At 34.7% G+C, this 20,799-nt stretch overlaps 1 pseudogene; it reads right to left on the bottom strand.

Moving 5' to 3' along the window:
* LOC110591350 overlaps positions 1-15,633 on the bottom strand; it is a 41,140-nt pseudogene extending 25,507 nt beyond the window's left edge.
* Between the last annotated feature and the right edge of the window lie 5,166 nt (positions 15,634-20,799).

The following is a 20,799-nucleotide window of genomic DNA, read 5'->3' as shown; positions in this document are numbered from 1 at the left end:
TCACTTTACTATTGATCATAAAGTTATGGTGCCTTAACTCACAAAGGTTGAGTTCATTGTTATTGAGTAGCACCCATTTGATAGTTGTTTATACCATGGAAGATGTTTTGTATGTATTTTAAATATTAGTGGGAATATGAAATTCTTTTATACTATATTTTTAAAATAATTTTTTTTCTTTTGGAATTGTTTTAGTAACAACACATAGCTACACAGATATTTACATAGTCTTATAGCTAAAATTGTCTTGTCCTTTGTATGTTAGTATAAATTGGCAGAGATGGGTCTATAGTTTGGAATTGGTTCTGCATGATGATGGAGCCCAGGGGGACAATCTCCAATTTCTTGGTCCTTGGGTTTGTGAAGCTCAGGTTTTTTTGGAGCCAGTCTGCTGCCAGCTGACTTCTTCTCAGAGTAAGTACTCGGACAGTAACTCTTAAAGCAGATAGAGGAAGTCAGTCTGGTCAAAATAACTGAAAAACAACATTATTGAAATCCCTGTTTAGCATAATTTCTTTTTTTTTCAGCTGGCCCTGGCTGCCGCGTAAAGAGGAGTGTGAGGTTGGGTAGGGTATCTAACTCTGCCTGTTTTGGACTTCAAAACGTACTCCATCTGAGGATGCAGTGCTTTATTTTGATACCTGTGATGTGGTGATTAGGCTTGTATTTTAGACAGGACATACATCAGAGCCATCATTACTCAGATTCAAACTAAATTGGACATTCTGCTCTAGGGAATAATTCTGTTCTACTCATATCTGACTGCTTGCTTGCTGTTCACCAGAGGGTAGCCCGACTAGCTCTATTAATCCTCATTTGAAAGTCCAATCCGAAATATCACCTTCTCAGTGAATCGTTTCTCACCTTCCTCTTTCCTACCGTACCTTCCATGCTTCTCTTTGTTACAGCAATTAGTGATTTCTAATTGCTTTGTCTCACTTTTAGAGGGCAGAGAGAGTGGGATGGGCATTTTCATACTGTCTTCTTTCTGTCCAACCTTATTTTTTTTTCAAATCCCCTACATTCCATATACATTAGTATACTTTCTGTATACTAAATACATTCTGTATGATCTGTTTATTTTATAGCACTACTATGGTATTTTAACTATATGTCTTTATTTTGATACTCAATACATATCCAGTTTTGGCAATCATAAATAATAAGGTAAGTATCTTTCATGTCGTGCTTTCTCTGTATTAAGTATTAGTCTCTTAGGGCATATTAGAAGTTATATAAATATTGGGTTAAATAGTAGTCATGTAATAATGGATTAATGCCCTTTGCCAAGTTATTTCCCACATGGGTTGTACCAATTGTATTCCCTACTGTAGGATTAAATATGCCTATTGCAGCATTCCCACAGTGCTGCTGCTGAAGGGTTTTTATGATGCTTGAAGGGCTACAATCCATTTCATTTCTTCAAGTACCAGAGTATTATTATGTATTTGTTATAGGAACTTTATAGTTTTGGTTTAAAGTTAAAATTTGGATCAAACCTGTGGAGCCAGTTGACCAAATTTATTAGTTCATGACTCTTTACTTATTGTGTAGTTCTACTTGCATTGTCAGGATAACCAAGGATATAAATATTTACTGAAATGAAAACTTAAGCTCTCTCTTCAGATAAATGCCATATATGTAATTTCCTTTCTAATTTATTTCTGGGTGATCCCTGAGGAGAATATGTTGCCTTGCACATCCATTCCTCACACCCTGCCTAGCTCAGGGTGGGAAAAAAGAAATCAGTTGTCTTCTTTGGCTGCCATTTTGCTCTTTCATATTTATCTTCTTTTTTTGATAAGCCATATTCTTTTTTTTTTTTAAGATTTTATTTATTTATTTGACAGAGAGAGACACAGCGAGAGAGGGAATACAAGCAGGGGGAGTGGGATAGGGAGAAGCAGGCTTCCCCACAGAGCAGGGAGCCCGATGCGGGCCTCGATCCCAGGACCCTGGGATCATGATCTGAGCCAGAGGGAGATGCTTAACCAACTGAGCCACCCAGCGCCCCTTGACAAGCCGTATTCTTTTGAGATTCTTGCTGCTGGGCTTTCCCACCTTCTTCCTCTCTTATTGCTGACAAGACTGATCTCCTTGTCTTTTTCTCATTCAGGGAACATTTAAGTGTCAGTCTCACCAAATCCTTAACCCTGTTCTCAGTGACTTCAAACAGCTGTGGTTTTAACACCTCTCAGTTTTTTTTTTTTTTTTTTAAGATTTTATTTATTTATTTGACAGAGAGAGACACAGCGGGAGAGGGAACACAAGCAGGGGGAGTGGGAGAGGGAGAAGCAGGCTTCCTGCCGAGCAGGGAGCCCAATGCAGGGCTCAATCCCAAGACCCTAGGATCATGACCTGAGCCGAAGGCAGACGCTTCACGACTGAGCCACCCAGGCGCCCCAACACCTCTCAGTTTTGAGGCTTAACCATTTCTTACTACTTTACCCCTCTGCCATGAATATCCTATATCTTATCATCACCAGATATTTCAGCTTTCAAAACCACAAAAATTAGACCTACCTTTCTGCTTACAGTCTTTTATTCTTCCAACTCTCTCAGATCCCTCATTGTATCAGTACTTTTAATTCACCGATTTTCTTTCTTATCCGTGTTACATCTCAGGTCATCCTTGTAGCCTTGCAAATATGCTCAAAAGCTTTGCTCCTTCTCCCTCCATCACACCAGCCCAGCAAGATGTCTTACCCTGTGTCAAAAGTGATGTGTTGGAAAGACCCTGGCCAGCTCAGGTTCTAGTCCTTGCCCTTGTGCTGACTAGTAATACAACCTTGGCAAGTCGCTTCACTAATCTAGGCAATATAAATTGTAATGTTTGGACTAGATCATCATTTTCTAAAATATAATAGATGCTAGACCCAGATGTTACATAAAAAAAGAATCCCACAGTCAAATGAGTTTGGCAAACACAGCATATTATTTCCTCTTACACATTTACAGTGCATAATAACATCTTAAAGTCTGAGAATTCCTATAGGGAGAAAAAACAATTTAACTTTGTTTATCCTAGCATTTCTCTACCTATTTGACTATGGAGCCTCATACACTTAATTTATATCTGCAGAACTTGGGTTCAGTAAAACACACTTTGGAAGATTCCGGGCCAAATTATCTTTGGCATTATTTATTTTTGATCTTTAATTTCATGATTTTGTAATTCACTTTATGTGCTTGTTCATTCACCAAGAATGTCTGGGATAGATACACTTCAGTATCTCCATAATTCAATGAGATGGATTTATGTTACATATCAACCACAAATAAAATAGTGCCTTGACAGTGGTCCTTCTTTAAGAAGTATTCTTTTGAGATCAGCAGTATTTTATATGCTATATCAGAGAGAGAGAAAACAATTCCTGTGATTTATTAACTACAGCATGGCAAGTAATCCCTTATTCCACAGTCATCACTCAGGGAAAATGAAGGTTTCTTTAAGACCTTCCTTCAAAGTCACTTATATGAAAAAGTAGATACATGGTTTTTTTTTTTTTTTGGAAATACATGTATATATAAGAATTGCCAATAGTTGCTTTGCATAATTTAGTGATTCTGATAGGTTGCTTGAGTAAGTGCAAGTTAAACAGATGCGCGCAAGTACAGGATTGTAAAGTTCAAAGGAAATGCAAACTTGATTAACAAAAGTCACTGTCAGAGACTAATTGTAATTCTGCAGCATATGAATCCTTGAATAATGTCCCCTAAAAGGTCCGCCAAAAGTCCCTCTTCTGTCTACTGTTCCCTTGAAGAGAGTTTTCATATTTAGGTCTTTCCTGGCGTCATAAAAGCCTAGAGCTATAAAGCATTTTTTTAAAGTGTCTTTTACAAGTTAAAGCAACATGAAATTGGTGAGAATAATAGTTGAGCCTTTTCTGGTCATTAAGTAATAAAGAGATTTAACTTTAAGTTAACCAAGTGTACTACATTTGAATCAGAGCTCTATGAATTGTATACATCCCTTTTTTTTTGTTTGTTTGCTTATTTCATGGTCTTAAATTTATTTTTTGAGAAAATATTTATAAATTTGACCTTTTTCATAAATTAAGTTAGCATATTAAAGATTCATGCCAATGTTATTAGTTAGGCATTTTAAAATAATTATGTTAGTTTTATTATAAATACGGGATATAATTTCCCAAGAGCATAGCAGAAATAATGAATTAGTACTTAGACATTTTTCCAGCTCTAATGATTAAATGATTGCTTCAATAGTGTAATTTTTCAACTCCACATAATTAATGACTCTGAATAAGCAATTAAATTATATTTAATTTTGATAACTGTTATGATTAAATAATTACATATTTTGTTATTTCTAAAAAATAATTATTTTATTGGCTGTGATGTTGATTGAGTTCTCATTTAATTTATTGATTTTTGTTTTATAGGAAACATTTTCTAAGTCAAACAAAAAGCCCATGTTGATAGCATGGCAAAATCTCTCTGTTTATTGCATGGGCAGGGATAAAAACTGTGGCCTAAATACAAGGGCAATTATGTATATTAATAATAGATTCAAAAACTCTACCTAGAGGATTGCCATTATTGATACTTTCTGACAGGAAGTTTTCTGTGGCATATTATACTTTTCTGTCTCTTGTCCTCCTATAAAATGTTCATCATTTTTTAGTGATTTGAAGAACATCAAATGTAATTTCTCCTTATTTGCAGAGGACAGTGACTTGGTAGCAAAATATCACATTTCAGAAATAAATTCCAAAATTGTTCTCTTCAGCCTATAAAATTTGCATGGGTTGAAGAAGAGGTTTATGGCATCTGATTTCTTCGATTCAAGAGATCATCTGAGGAATTACTATATTGGGATGAAGTGGGTTAGGAGCTGCTCATGTAGATAAGACTGTGGAGGGTTTATTCATTTGGCAAACCTGATTGAGGGCTTACTACATGTGAGGCTCAGTTGCTCCTTTGCGAGCAAGGAACTTACAGTAACAGCTGACAGATATATACAAATGAGTGATGCTCAATAGTATAGATGCTCTGTCAGAAGGGGCAGGTTTGCATAAGGAAACAACCAAAGTAATTTTAACCATGGGCATCACTTTGCAAGTTTGAGGTTTCAGTTACCTTACCACAGTTTGACATTGTGGTGGTGTCATTGATGAAAATTAATCTTATCCAGAGATAAGATAAGATAAATGCTTAGTATTGAACAGAAAGAAATTTAAGAAATTTAAGAATAACAGCCATTCTTAGAGGTCCTAATTATGAAAAATTATGATGGTGAAGAAGTTCCAGACCATGTTATATAAAGAAATATTGAAAGACAGTTTAGCCTAAGGAAGATAATGAATACTTGGGGGCATGGCAACTTTGTATAGTTGTCTGTAGATGCCATGATCCATGCTGTTACTATTTTGTGTCCTCCTATAATTATCCAGGATGTTTGTGAGAGTTAATGCAACTTTCAGAGCACCTAAAATTACATACTTGAGTGTACTACAAACTTTAACCTTTTCCATTGTTATGTGAAACTTCCCTACATTGGTAATGAGAAAAATTGTTTATAAATTCTTTATATGCCTTTCATTATATCAAAGTGAAAACTTCCAGCTTTGTAAGGAAAAATAAAAGAGGTATAGTTCTTTTTTTTTTTTTCCTGCTACCAAATAGGAAGGTATATTATATTTGATTACTCCCAGTGACTATGTCACTTCCTACAGCTATAGGAAGGTACATTAGCTCTTTCAGGCCAATAGGTATCACTTAATGCATTATCAAAATAGTAGAGCCCATTGTGTTATTAATACACCATTCTGGTTTTCAGTAGAAAACTCACAACTACTCAGAATAGTGTTTTGAACCGTAAGTCCTGCAGTATGGTGTCTGACTTCACCAAAAATAAAGAAAGCCAATGCAAAGTTTCCCTGTGTTTAAACCCCTTGATTCATACTTAAAGTCCTAGTGAAAGTAATGACTCCATTCAAATAAAAGGACCTATCACAGACATTTGCTTTTTATTAAGTTAGATACACAAAGATTTTGCATATTCTGTGAGAAAAAACGTTGAAGTTTTGTACTGTGCTCAAAACCAGAATCAAAAGAGAATGAATTTACCAGTTTGATCAATGGAATCTTTTTTTTTTTTAATGAACCTTTATTTTATTCATCTTCTATATGGAGAAATTGCAGACTTTGTTAGTGAATTATTGTACCCCAGTGGATTATTTCTTGTCCATCATTTTTTAAAGATAAACAAGCTGACTTGTTAATGATTCCTCATCATCTAAAACCACCAGAGAAGGGGTGCCTTGGCGGCTCAGTTGGTTGAGCTTCTGACTCTTGATTTCAGCTCAGGTCATGATCTCAGAGTCCTGAGATTGAGCCCCACATAGTGCTCTGTGCTCAGCAGGGAGTCTGCTTGAGATTCTCTCTCCCTCTGCCCTGCCCCCCCCTCGCTTTCTCTCTCACTAAAATAAATAAATAAATCCTTAACAAAAATAAATAAAACTATCAGAGAACACTTTTAGATAATTTTAGCACTTTTTCTAAACAGGTAATAAAAGCAAATATTATTTAAAAAATAGGAAACATGGTTAGCAAAAAGAAGCCATATCAAATCAAACCTGAAAACCCAGAGATAAGACACTTTTTATTCCCATATTCACATTTGAATGTTTTTAATCAAAATGATCATAATACGGTTATTTTCCTATGTAGCTGATTCTTCATTTTGTATATATTTATGTCATATAAATTGAAATTACCAGGAGGGTAATTTTTGAATGTGTTTGAAAATATTTGTTAATCTTTTTTCTTTAAAAAAGTCACAGCTTGCTTTTTTAACATTCTGCTATTATTCTTCCCTGGGTACTTCAGATGAGACCATGTAATAAATATTTTTTATTACTACAAAGCAGAGCTGTGGGGGGGGGGGAAAAACATGGCATATTCAAATGAGTATCCTGATAGTATTGCCAGAATAAATGTATATTCTTAAAATACATTAACAAAACTTATATTCTTTGGAATGTGGATGCATAATTCTCAAATTAAACTTTTACAAGACAGAATTAAGGTTATTTAATGAGCAAAAATAAATTTCTATGATACAGAAAGCTTAAATGTGAGAAAAGGACTAGTCAAAGGTATAAAATATGGTAGATATAATAATGAATTTTAAAACCCTTAGTAAATCATGACTGCCATTTTATTAGACATTGTTTCATAAAGTGGAAGATCTGACAATCTGACAAATCTGCCTTTTAATATTCAGTGGTTAATTTTTTAAATAAATTATTCCTTTGTCTCCTACTGCACCAGTTAGCTAAATTTGTCTTAAGAAGTGTGGAAATCTGCAGTTATGGCAAAGTAATACTACAAGTAAAAGTAAAGATTTCTGGACTTAAAAAGTAAAAAAAAAAAAATTATTTTAACCAAGTTTTTATTTAGTATAATTTCAGAAGAGAATTTTGAAGGGTTGGTGAAATGGTTGGGAATATGGTTATTTAAGATATATGAGTTTACCTTAAAATATTTATCTTATTTCTATAAGGACTGGTTATGGTTGAATATTAAGTGAATAAAATTTTTGTGATGTTCCTAGTTACTAATGTGTAAAATAGCAATACTAGTTTTAAATATAACAGAACATTTTGAATCTTATGAAGTAGTAAAACTTGATAATCTTTTATTTTGGTATGTCAAGATGTGTTCCATCAATATGTAGATTTGTTTCCTTTACAATTTTTAACATTTAAAAAGCATTCTCTGAATAACAGAAAACAAAAGCAATATTAAAATGTTCTCAACTGCTGAGAACTATTTATGATATGATTCTACTTTAAAGGTAATTAAGTATTGGTTATTGTTTATCTTTCAGTGATTATAGAAAATGTAACAGCAATAATAACCCATAGTTATTTTAACCACAAATCTCTTCTTCCTAAAATGATACACCAGAATTCTCTATTTTTTCTCTATATAAGGCTCACCATATTATACAACACAATGTCCCTTTATCAACTTTGATCAAGCCCAGACTCCTAGCTGGATCACACAAAGGCTGTAACTGCTTACCTCTTTTACCATCTGTTAAATGGCATTATATTAGTGCTTGATTTATAGGTTGTAGTGAAGATCAAAGGAAATGATGCTTACCAAATACTAGTACCTTTATATGGAGTAAGCACTCAAAAAAAGTTAGATATTGTTATTTTCCATTACACTGTGGGGTCAATAGGGCTTTGTTTTTTTGTGATGTTTCTCTATGGCTCATAAAGTTGTACCTTATCTATAGTCAATATTTGTTAAATGAATCAGTAAATGAATGAATCAATGTTTCATAGATGGTATTTTCACACTACACCTTGCTCCTATTTATTTTTGAGTTAGCCATTGAAAATGTTAACATTCACTACTTCTTAACATTTATTCTATAAATATTTTTTGACTAATCACTCAGAACCAGGACAGTTTCTGAGGTTGTCAATAGGTTAGGATATATTTAGTTATTTTAAAAGTTTATTAGTTTGACAGATACATATTGAGTACTATATATGTATGGGCCAGGTGTGGTAGAGAATGTTTCAGAAGGGTTAAGGTTGGAAGCAGGGAAACAAGTTCAAGCACGATGCTGACTGATATCAATTATGAGAAAATTATTTGAGGTGCTGACATCCATGGAACGTGAACCCATATGTGTTATATTTTCAGTTAATACAACTATCATGGTCCTTTTAAGATTTTGAATTCTATGCTGAAGAGTAATTATGTAGTAGAGAGTATAATTTTTATGAAAAGGTATGCTTCTTCCAAAACATTCTGATAGAGGATTTTCTTTTTGCCTAGGCAAATTTGGATCTTTATAATAACTGTCCTGTCAAAAGTATAAAATTAAAAGCAGCAATGCGGTGCTCTTTCTTTTATTCCTAATTACTACTTTGGTACATTCGGGCACCTAATGATTTGAGTGTATGTTAGGAGTTGAAAATTTTCAGTGCTTGTTAGTCCCCAGACTTGCAGCTCAACATGAAAGGAAAGGACCTGAGTCTCTCCATTTATTTGACCTCCGGTTCAAGAATCCCAAGAGAGGAATCTTTCAGGCTGAGCTGCTGTAGCTTATGGAGATAGGTCCTAACTCTTCCCAGAAGGAGACGTTTGCTGCTGTTCTGGGCAAAGTGGTCCAGATGGTTGGAGTTATTAATTTAGTTGTGTGCTGTTCTGTGTAAGGAAGTGAATAAGTCTGTGTATACATATTTATATTTCTTTATATTTTACGTGTGTGCATATATACCTAGGTATATATGATATATGTTTATAGTTATATACACATACATATATATATTCTCTGCCATTTTATACCATTTCTATTTTTAATGCATTTTAAGTTTATGTTATGAATTGTTTTCATGGAAAACATGGTAAAAGCCTATTTAGTTATTTAGATATTTGTATGGTTATGGATAAAATATGTAAAGTGGCCATTAGTATGTTCTTGGTTTTTATCCCTTTTATCTTAATAGGTAGCCTTATTTTTTCCAACCGTTGATTATTTTCTAATCAATGGTGTATAATTTTCTCTATTAGTCATAACTTTGAGAACAAAAAAGGGAAGCAGCCTATTTTGTTTTCCCACACATCATCTTAATGTTTATATTTAGGTTGTGATATCAAATTTGTTGAAAGATAATAGGCAAAGAAGGAATTTGGTAGGCAGCAATACTGGATATAATTAGTGAGAGTTACAAAATTTAAACTATAGGTAGAAATGTCAAACTGTTGTGATACTGATTTGAGATGTTGTAGTTGTATTGAAAGAAATGAAAACTTGGGAAAAAATTGAAAAGTATTTCTGATTAGACCAACAAAGAAGTCTGAATAAAATGTTGTATAGTTCAAAAATGTTGATCAGTGGCTGTGGTATATTGATAACCTAGCTGAAGCACAGAAAGAGAAAAGAATGAAAAATCTTAGGTGGTGGTGGTTTTGCTAAGTGACTGACATGTGTTACCTCTTAATTCTCTCAAACACCCTATGATATAGATAATGATACATTCCCTTTTCATAGGGGAACAAATTGAGGTATAGAGAAGGTAAGTGTCTTCCCTTAGGTCTCACAACCAGTGACTGGAGGATCAGAGACGGAATCCTTGGCAGTCTAGCTGCATTGTTCATGCTCTTAATTACTAAACTATGCTGCTTCTGTCAAATAGTTTATTCCCAATACCTGGAAGTCTAAGTATATTACATTACAATATAAAATGGACTTACAGAAACAAAATTATTTAAGGCAAAATTATATTAAGAGCAATACAAATAATTATAGGAATAAAGGAAGGGTTTATTTGAGAAGAAATTTTAATGGTTGAGGTTGTTTATTTGGGAAATGAACACAATGGCATATATTATATTCATATGAAGTCCTCTATTACCCAGACATGATAAGACTTTTTTTTTTATGCTGTAGTGACCCAAATAGAATACAGAATTTGAACTCTGACTCAATAAGCTACTGTAAGATATATAAAAATTTCAAAATTATTAATCAGGAACGTGAATGATCTGCCCATTACCTCTGGGTTCAGAGAGGCCAGGACAGTGGGTTCTGAAGAAATTAGCATGATTTATTAGTACTTCCAAGTCTTATTCATTTCAATTTATCAGCATGACCTTGCTAAGACTCTTTAAAAAAGCTTCTAGTGTTCACCTTGAGTCTCTGTTCTGCCTTGGTTTGAACAGCGGTATAGTTTTATGGCCTCTTTTCTTCTTGCAGTTTATACTTACTAGAGCAGGTCAGTCTCTGGTTTCAACTTTTCCTTCAGTCACCAGTCTGAATTAATCGGAATATTTAAGGTCAGTGGATCAGAATAAGTTGCCCTTGGCCCTTTAACTTAAAAGTAGAAATATAAAGACTAGATTTATTTTATGAAAATAGGAGTATAGAGACCTCTTTTCTTTTCTTTTTTTTAAGATTTTATTTATTTATTTGACAGATAGATACACAGCGAGAGAGGGAACACAAGCGGGGCAGAGGGAGAGGGAGAAGCAGGCTTCCCGCCGAGCAGGGAGCCCGATTCGGGGGCTCGATTCCCTGGACCCTGGGATCATGACCTGAGCCAAAGGCAGACGCTTAACGACTGAGCCACCCAGGCGCCCCTAGAGACCTCTTTTCTAATACCAGTTCTTTAATTGCCTGATGGATGATATTCATTGAGATGCAGCTAAGGTTTGACATTCTCATCTTAAACTTTGGTGAAATGAAATCTGCTTACTGCTCAGAAATGCTGTAAGGGTCAAGTAAGATAAAATATTTTCATCAGCTATAAACAGATGCCACAACCGTGAGCATTATATTATTATAATTGATTGTTGTTAGTATGCTTCTGCTAATTTTACTTTAAGCCTCTTCTAAAACTCTTCCTCTCAGAGACATGTATTTTACTTTCAAAATATATATGTATATACATAGCCTATCTTTTAAACTAATTTTTCAATCCTTAAATTATTCTAATGCATTATTCACACCACAGAAATTGAGCAGGTTCCTGTTATATGTACTTGGTTTAAAAGCATTTTCTAAGTTCTCAGGTGAAGGTACATATCAAAATACTAAAACCTCCATTTTACCCATCTGTCTAAAATTGGTGATTGTGACTGAGCCCTTTGTGGCCTGTCTATTTAGACAAAATCTGCCTTGGCAGTCCCAGCAGACATTGACTCTACTTTTTCCTCAAGATACATGTATATGTATACATGTACTATGTAGTTGCTGACCATTTCACTGCCCAGCACAGCTATGCCAGCCTTCCTATGGGAGTTATACATCCAGCAGAAAAGAAAAGAAATGGCAGTTTTTCAATAAATGTTGGCTAGATGTATGAAGAATAAATTGTTTCAAGTATGGTCTTTTGGCTGCAGATACAATGTTCATGGTAATATTCAAGTTTCAAAGTATAATCTTGAATCCAATAGTTAATTTGGTTCCTTTTATTAATTTAAGATTTAATAGTAATAACAATTTTGTTAATTAGTTAATTTGGTTTCTTTTATTATATTAAGATTTAGTAATAATAACAATTTAATACTTTATTACTTATTTTTGGTCCATACAAATATATATGTGGATGCTATTTCTTTTTTTTTTTTTAAAGATTTTTATTTATTTATTTGACAGAGAGAGACAAGCGAGAGAGGGAACACAAGCAGGGGGAGTGGGAGAGGGAGAAGCAGGCTTCCCATGGAGCAGGGAGCCCGATGCGGGGCTCGATTCCAGGACCCTGGGATCATGACCTGAGCCGAACGTAGACACTTAACAACTGAGCCACCCAGGTGCCCCTGTGGATGCTATTCCTACAGGAAAACTTAAACACTAGTACCTTATATATAGAATGTGATATTTATGACCAGTGGATAGGGAAATTATATAAATTTGACACAATTTTGTTTCTTTTATTCATGATAAATTCCTTTTCTGTTTTCTAAAAATTTAAGAATATCAGAGCTTTTGCCCCGACTCAGATTACTTACCTACTAGTATTCTCATTAGTGTCTAGTTAAGGTTATAGGTTTCTGTGTTGCAAACAATGATGTTAGAAGAGCTTTCATTTAAGCCTTAAGAAATATGGAACACTACATCAAAAACTAATGATGTAATGTATGGTGATTAACAACATAATTGCAAAAAAAGAGAAATATGTTACATAAAATTCTTTTCAGAACACTCAGGCTACTTCAAATGCACTGTCTTTTGGTACTTCATTAGTAAAATGGAACATTGTTTTTGTTAATGCAGTAAAAATGATTCCACATATTAAGAGGAAGCATCCAAAATTAGTTTTTCCTTAGAGGAAAAAAAATAGTTATGTAACTAATGACCATCTACAATAGCTTTTTCCATTTCCATAATACTCATCATGGTTTTTATTTCATTTTTGTAAGCATTTTGTAATACTCTAGTGAAGCAAACACAATTCATTCCATGGGATATTCGACAAGGTCATTATATTAAATAGCTTCTTCAGATTTTGCTTCTTAATTTTCTTTGCTTGGTCTCATTTTAAATTAAAAACAAACATTAAAATTTCCCTTGCAGTTTCTCTTCATAAACAAAACTTCTTGCAAATGCATTTTACTATTTATCATAAGCAGGACAAAGATAAGTGTAAAAAAATAACCAGTTAAAATACCATGTCTGTTAAGTCCTGCTCTGAAAAGGTTGTTTTTTTCTGTTTGACACAACCAGTTGAGCTATCTGGTATTTTGTTCCTCACTGAACACTTTTAGGTTATATCTCAGTTTACTCCCTGGTATTTGACAACTTAGTGATACAATTTACTGACAAAATACAGTGCTTTGGATTTTTTTTTTTCAGTAAAATGTTGGTCAGATTATATGTGCAAAGATGATTGAATTAATCAAGTGACATTAATTTTAAATTCTGTCATTACAAATTCAGTTCATTATCCATTGGCATTAGCAAATTTTAAAGCTTATTTTATCATGTTAATCTGGGAAAAGCAGTGACCCATAGCCTTCTTTTACTAAACGATTACATTTTCTGATTTTACAATATAGATGTACTAAATTAAATTGCTTATTAAAGATCACTATGTATTTTAGTGTGTATATGAGGTTCATTAAAATATTGTGGAATAAGAAAGCTTTTTTAAGGGCATGAATTGCAGTATAATAGAATTAAATAATGCAGTAGAATTTTTTGTTATATTGAAGGATAACATAGTATGGCATGTTGGTATTTTTCCATTAACATATTAATGTGTATCTATTAAGGAATACAGAAAAGAAGAAAATAAGAACTTTTCACTTATGAGGTCACCAAATTTTATTTTATTTATTTTTTATTTTATTTATTTTTTTAAAGATTTTATTTATTTGAGAGAGAGAATGAGACAGAGAGAGAGAGCACGAGATGGGGGAGGGTCAGAGGGAGAAGCAGGTTCCCCCCGAGCAGGGAGCCCGATGTGGGACTCGATCCCGGGACTCCAGGATCATGACCTGAGCCGAAGGCAGTCGCTTAACCAACTGAGCCACCCAGGCGCCCGAGGTCACCAAATTTTAAAAATATTTAATATATTTTATTTTACCCTTTTTATATTCTTTTAAAACAATTCTAATATTATATATATCTACCTTGGTTTCCTGCTTTCTTTAGTTTACATTGTATTATAAGTATTTTTAAGACTATTTTACACTTTTCATAATGGGCATGGTTTCATTTAGGCATCAAAAGCCACATTTTTTGGTAGCTATTTGGCTTTAATAACTGGGGAGCCTCTTGATAAAAATATATAAATATGACAGTTTTCAGACACATGAAAGTTATCTAAAACAGTAAACACCTTGATCTGTTTGGGAAGAAAGGCAAAAATCAAGAACTCAAGGAGAAAATATTCAATATACACAAATTGGAGCATTTCTATGAAAAAACACCGCTCTAACGTAAGTCAGAAGCAATCACTTACATATGATGGGTGAAGGAGACTACAATATTGCCAGTGGTTAAGGTGCAGACCTTAGAACCGGGGTGATTAATTATGGGCAATTTACTCCGCTTATACACAGGTATGAGGATGAAAGCTTCTGACCGAATTTTCCTCCTTCCATCCTCTTTTAACCATCAGGCTTTAATCCTGATCATCCTATCAAAATTGTTCTTTTCAGTGTTCATGCTGTGAAATCTAGAGATCAGATCTTAGTCTTCTCATCTTTACTTGATCTTTCAGCAGCCTTTGATACAGGTTGTCTCTCTTCCTTGAAACCCTTTTTTCAGCTTTCTTTTGTGCACCCCACTTTTCTGGTGTTCCTTTATTTTTCTGGTATCTACCTTTGTTTTCATCAATAGTTTCTTTTTTTTTAATTTTTTTTTTAAAGATTTTGTTTTTTATTTATTTGACAGAGAGAGACACAGTGAGAGAGGAAACACAAGCAGGGGGAGTGGGGGAGGGAGAAGCAGGCTTCCCGCTGAGCAGGGAGCTCGACGCGGGGCTCGATCCCAGGACCCTGGGATCATGACCTGAGCGGAAGGCAGACGCTTAACGACTGAGCCACCCAGGTGCCCTCGTCAATAGTTTCTATCATCCCCAATCTCAGAGATGCCCAGAACTCCGTCTTTGCTACTTTTCTGTTTTCTACCTATGTTCTTTTCCTTGGTGATACCTTCTTATTTGGCATTAAATATTATCTAAATTCTGATTTTTCCCAAATTTTTATCTCTAGCCCAAACATTTACGACAACTGCAGGCTCACATATTTAGCCACATTCTCAAACATCTCCACTAGGTTTTGTAATAGATATGTCCAACTTACTAAGTCCAAAGCTAAACTTTTACTCTCCCCTTCACACACCTAACATGTTTTCTGAAGCTTTTAACAGCCTCAAAAATGGCAACTCCTTTCAGTTGCAAATGTAGAAAACAATGACTTTTTTCTCCCTCACACCTCATATCCAATTTACAAGTAAAACCTGTTGGTTGTACTTTACATACATTGAAAAGTTGAAAATTCTACAACTTGTCATTGCTTACCCTGCCACCGCCTTCCAACTAAAATGCGTCCTCACTCACCTGGATTATTATCCTGTCTTTCTAACTGGTCCACCTCTCCCATATAATCTGTTCCCAACACTGCAACCGGAGTCATTGTTTAGAATGTCATAAATTTTACTCTCCCCAAGATTTTCTAGCCGCTTTCTATCCTGTGTAATAAAAGACAGTGTGAATGATAGCCTACAAAATTGTACCAAAATAAGGATTTAGCCTCTTGTTAGCTGTCTGATGCCTTCCATCATTTTTTTCCCTTTCTCTCCTGTAGCCTGTTAGCCTCCTTGCTGGTATTTAAAATCCTTTTCACCTCTTGCCTGAGGGCCTTTGCACTTGCTCCCCTCTGCCTAGAACATTCTTGCCAGAGATATCCACAGACCTTGCTATCTTGGTTCCTTCTAGGTTTTTATTGAAATGTCACCTTCTCAGTGAAAGATTCTTTTGTTACACTATCTAAAAAGTTTAAGTCCTTACACATTTGTTATCAATTCACACTGTGAAACATACTGTATATTGTACTTAGCATGTTTTGTTATCTAAGTCCCTCAAAGTTAGGAATATTTGTTTTGTTCATTGCTTTATTCCCAGCACCTGGAAAAAATGCTGAGCACAAAGGAGAAGCTTAATGCATTTGTTAAATTAATTAAATATTTATTGAATGAATGAATTTTAAATCACTTAGTACATATTCAGTTCTTAGTATTCACTATTATCCTGTTATTATTTTCATTACTATACATATTATTATATATAGTACTGATTAGTCTTCATCTGTAGTATTGGTTTTCTATCTCGATTGCATTTCTGTGGGAGAAATATCTTAAAAAATGACCTCCTTGTACCCTCCTATCAGTGGAGAGAGGCATAGGAGGGAGGGGATTTCTTTCAGTCTTTTGAGAAAATGTCTGAGGGGTAGGATGCAATGGAGATGCCTGGGAGGGATGCTAGAGGGAGATAGTCTACGCCCAAGGTGGATTTGGGAGCTAGATAGTTTCAAGCTGTGATTTTAAGGATATAAATATCTCTAAGGTAACTTTGAATATAGTTTATAATATTTAATCCAATATAAACACTATTTATTAGAGGTAGGCATCTTAAAAGTGACCAAAGATGATATATGTGAAATTCCTAAAGAAACTGAGATTATTTAGCCTGAAAAAAGAAGGGAAATGGTAAGCTCTAAGTATATGGCAGAGGGCTTGGACCATAGTTTTTATAGCTACCAAAAACAGAACAAAAGGAATGAAGAAATGGCCCTCGGCCCAAACTGTAAAAACTTCCTACAAGTTAAGAGTTGCTAAATATGAGGATGGGATATTAATTAAAATTATCTTCAGGCACCTGGGTAGATCTTTCGTTTAAGCATCTGCCTTCGGCTCAGGTCATGATCCCGGGGTCCTGGGGATCGAGTCCCACATCATGCTCCCGGCTCAGGAGGGAGTCTGCTTCTCCCTCTACCCTTCCCCCCTGTTCATGATCTCACTCTCTCTCTCTCACTCAAATAGAAATAAATAAAATCTTTTAAAAAAAATTACCTTCATGGTAATTTTTTAATTAAATTTAATTTAAATTAAATTAAATTTAATTAAATATTTTTAAAAAACATGGTAGTTTTTTTTAAAAAAGAAGACTTTGTTGTGAAGGCTCTATAAACTCTAAGAAGGATTTGGATATTAGATGAGGAAAAATAGCTACTGGATACAACATATTCCAATGGACTTTTCTCTCTTAGAGTTCCAAATAGTGAAGACTAAAACCCTTCAGACATTTAATGAACATTTTTGTTGTTGTTGTTGCATACTTAAATACTAGAGAGGCAACATTTTTGAGTATGTGGTTACTTTCAAAGCTCTTCCCCTAGAGGATGACAAGGTTGTGTAATAGTAACAATAGTAGCTGTTAAAATTTATGTTTAGTGAGCACCCTCCTGTGTTATTTAGTTTTCTGAACAATACTGCGAGGTAAACACTTTTTATATTTAGGTTACCAGTGAAGAAACTGAGGCTAAGGGGCACCACAACCCACCAAAGGCCATGAGTCTAATAATCTAAGAATCTAATAAGGAGACCCTGGATAGGAGCCCTCTTCTATTCTTTGCAGGGGCAATAGGATGTTATGTGTTGTGCATGGTATGGAGAACACAGCTGCTCATGTTGAATCCTCACCAGCCCGGTGACTTCCTGTGTCTTTTTAAATGTCTTCATTTCTTATATTTATGGAGTGGAGAATACTCTATGACCTACATCATTTGTGATGCGATTCATATATAGAAACAGTGCCTAGCATATAGCAACTATTCAGTAAGTGTAAGGGGTCAGAGAAGAATAGCTACAGATTCTGAGAAGAGAGAGGGAAGATTTGTTTTGACGGACTGCGTGATTTTAAAGAGCTTTATTGAAATACTTGCTTTTGGTTTGAGCCTTGAAATATAAACAGCATTAAAGCAGCTGAAGAAAGTAAAGAGCAAAATGCAATGGTTAAACGGGCCTGATTTCTAGTGCAGGCCCTGCCAATTATGAATAAATTTCTAGGCTTCTGTTGCTATTTCTTAAAATCAGGGCAGTAATGATAGCTACTCTCATGATGTCGTGAAGATGAGATGAGTCTCTGTATGTAAAAGGGCTTACAGCCGGGCCTAGACCACGGTAAAACCAGTTATTTTATTTATTTTTAAAGATTTTATTTATTTATTTGAGAGAGAGAGAATGAGAGACAGAGAGCATGAGAGGGAGGAGGGTCAGAGGGAGAAGCAGACTCCCTGCCGAGCAGGGAGCCCGATGTGGGACTCGATCCCGGGACTCCAGGATCATGACCTGAGCCGCAGGCAGTCGCTTAACCAATTGAGCCACCCAGGCGCCCAAAAACCAGTTATTTTTATTGTGAATGTACCTTTACTTTAGGACGGATACTCTGGGAGTGATGAACAGTATGGACTGGCAGAAAGAGAAGCATGGATATATAGGAAACTTTATATTGAATGTCTGTGTTACTAGGATAGTAGCTTTTCTGTGTAACAGTTTGTTGGTATGAGTAGCATTTGTCCTAACTAACATTAGTTTTAGAGATTACTATGATAATAATCATCATGTAAATCTGGTGGTACACTTAGAGATGTCCTGGTTTCCTACTCCCATGAGGGGAATTTTCTGTTTCAATTGTTGAAACAATTACTGTGTTTTTGAAATTGTATTTTTGTTTAAAGATTTTATTTTTATTTGACAGAGAGAGCACAAGCAGGGGGCCAGCAGGCAGAGGGAGAGGGAGAAGCAGGCTCCCCGCTGAGCAGGGAGTCCTATGCAATGCCGGGCTCTATCCCAGGACCCTGGGATCATGACCTAAGCTGAAGGCAGATGTTAACTGACTGAGCCACCCAGGTGCCCCTTGAAATTGTATTGTTAAAAATTACTGTAATTGTGCTTAAGGCTGTAGGAGAAAGTTATTAGCATAAACATAACTAACAAAATTAGCATAAACATAACTAACAAAATTTAACAAATGATTATTATAAACTTGGTAAGAAAAGCGAGTACATAATGTCATCAAAAATGCCATGAATTTTTACATCTAAACTTTATATACCAAAATTTTATATCTAAATTGCATATCTACTCCAAAAGACTTAAGAATTAAACTTCCTTGAAGCAATTTTATGATGGGTGTAGTACAAAATATCATCCGAAGTGATTGCATAATTTTTTTTTTGTTTATTACTAAAAAATGCACTGATACATTTCATTTTGTCAGGATTCCTGAGACAAAGGCCTCAATTTTTTAAAAAATCAATTGAATTAAAAGCTAGTAATACTTAGCTGTTTTGGATTTGTTTTAATATTTGAAAATATTTAATATTTGATATTTAATTCAAATATTTAATATTTGAAAAAAGTTTGCTAAGTATTTTTCTGATAGTGATACTTATCTCTTGAAATGTCTAGAATTGTGAGCCTATTGGTTATGATGCCCAATATGTGTGTCATTTATTTCTGTCCTTTGTGAATATTGTAGATATATTTTTTTTCTTATGACTCTGCCATTTCGTAGGTCTCTTGTTTTGAGAATGTTTTTCATTCTTTGTGCTGCAGATTCATCACCTGTTGAATAGTACTCATGTTATATAATTTATAAATAAAGATTTTTAAAATACATGCATGTAAAATATCAACTGTAACATTTATGGCCTTAATAGGTTTTTTTTAAATTTTATTTATTTATTTGACAGAGAGAGACAGCAAGAGAGGGAACACAAGCAGGGGGAGTGGGAGAGGGGGAAGCAGGCTTCCCACTGAGCGGGGAGCCTGATGTGGGACTCGATCCCAGGACCCTGGGATCATGACCTGAGCTGAAGGCAGACGCTTAACGACTGAGCCACCCAGGCGCCCAATGGCCTTAATAGGTTAAAAAAATTGTGCCTATTATGTGCTAAAGACAGTTCTAGGTTTTCACATGGATGACTGAATTAATCTTCTTAATAACACTTATTTATTTATTTAAAAATTTTATTTATTTATTTGACAGATGCAGCGGGAGAGGGAACACAAGCAAGGGGAATGGGAGAGGGAGAAGCAGGCTTCCCACGGAGCAGGGAGCCCGATGCGGCGCTCTATCCCAGGACCCTGGGATCATGACCTCAGGTGTCCCATTAATAACACTTTAAAATAGTGTCCCATTAATAACACTTTAAAATAGTTCATAGTCTTGATTTTATAGATGAGCAAATTAAGGCACAAACACTTCAAGTTCATGCTTCAGTGTCAGGTAGAGTTTTTAATCAGCATAGCCAGACTTCATGGGTTGTTTACTGTTATTACATATATATTTTATATGTTATATGCATGATCAGTGATTAATTTGGCTAGTGGTCGAACCACTCCATAATGGTATATCCTATCTTCCAAGGGGTTATCATGTGGATGATACATGAATGTGAAATGATTATTATAAACTTGGTGAGAAAAACAAGTACATAATTTCATCGAAATGGATGATACATGCATGTGAAATAATGAATGCACAAGGCAAGATTATGTGATGTTTGTTTTGCATAAGAGCCTGTTTTGCATCTCTACTGCTATCAGTTCTTTTTTTAAATAGTGTTTACCTCATGTTTTTTGACTATTTACACAACTCTGTTTCCACAGGGTATTAAGTTTCTTAGAAGGCAAGACTCTCTTGTTATTTATTTTTATACCACACAGAATATTGCAGTATCTAGAGCAGAGTAGATTTCAAATAAATATTGTAGGATGAATGAATGAACAAATAAATG

This window comes from Neomonachus schauinslandi, chromosome 2 (genome assembly GCF_002201575.2).
Source record: "Neomonachus schauinslandi chromosome 2, ASM220157v2, whole genome shotgun sequence".
NCBI lineage: Eukaryota > Metazoa > Chordata > Mammalia > Carnivora > Phocidae > Neomonachus > Neomonachus schauinslandi.
This window is presented reverse-complemented; position numbering and strand designations above follow the sequence as displayed.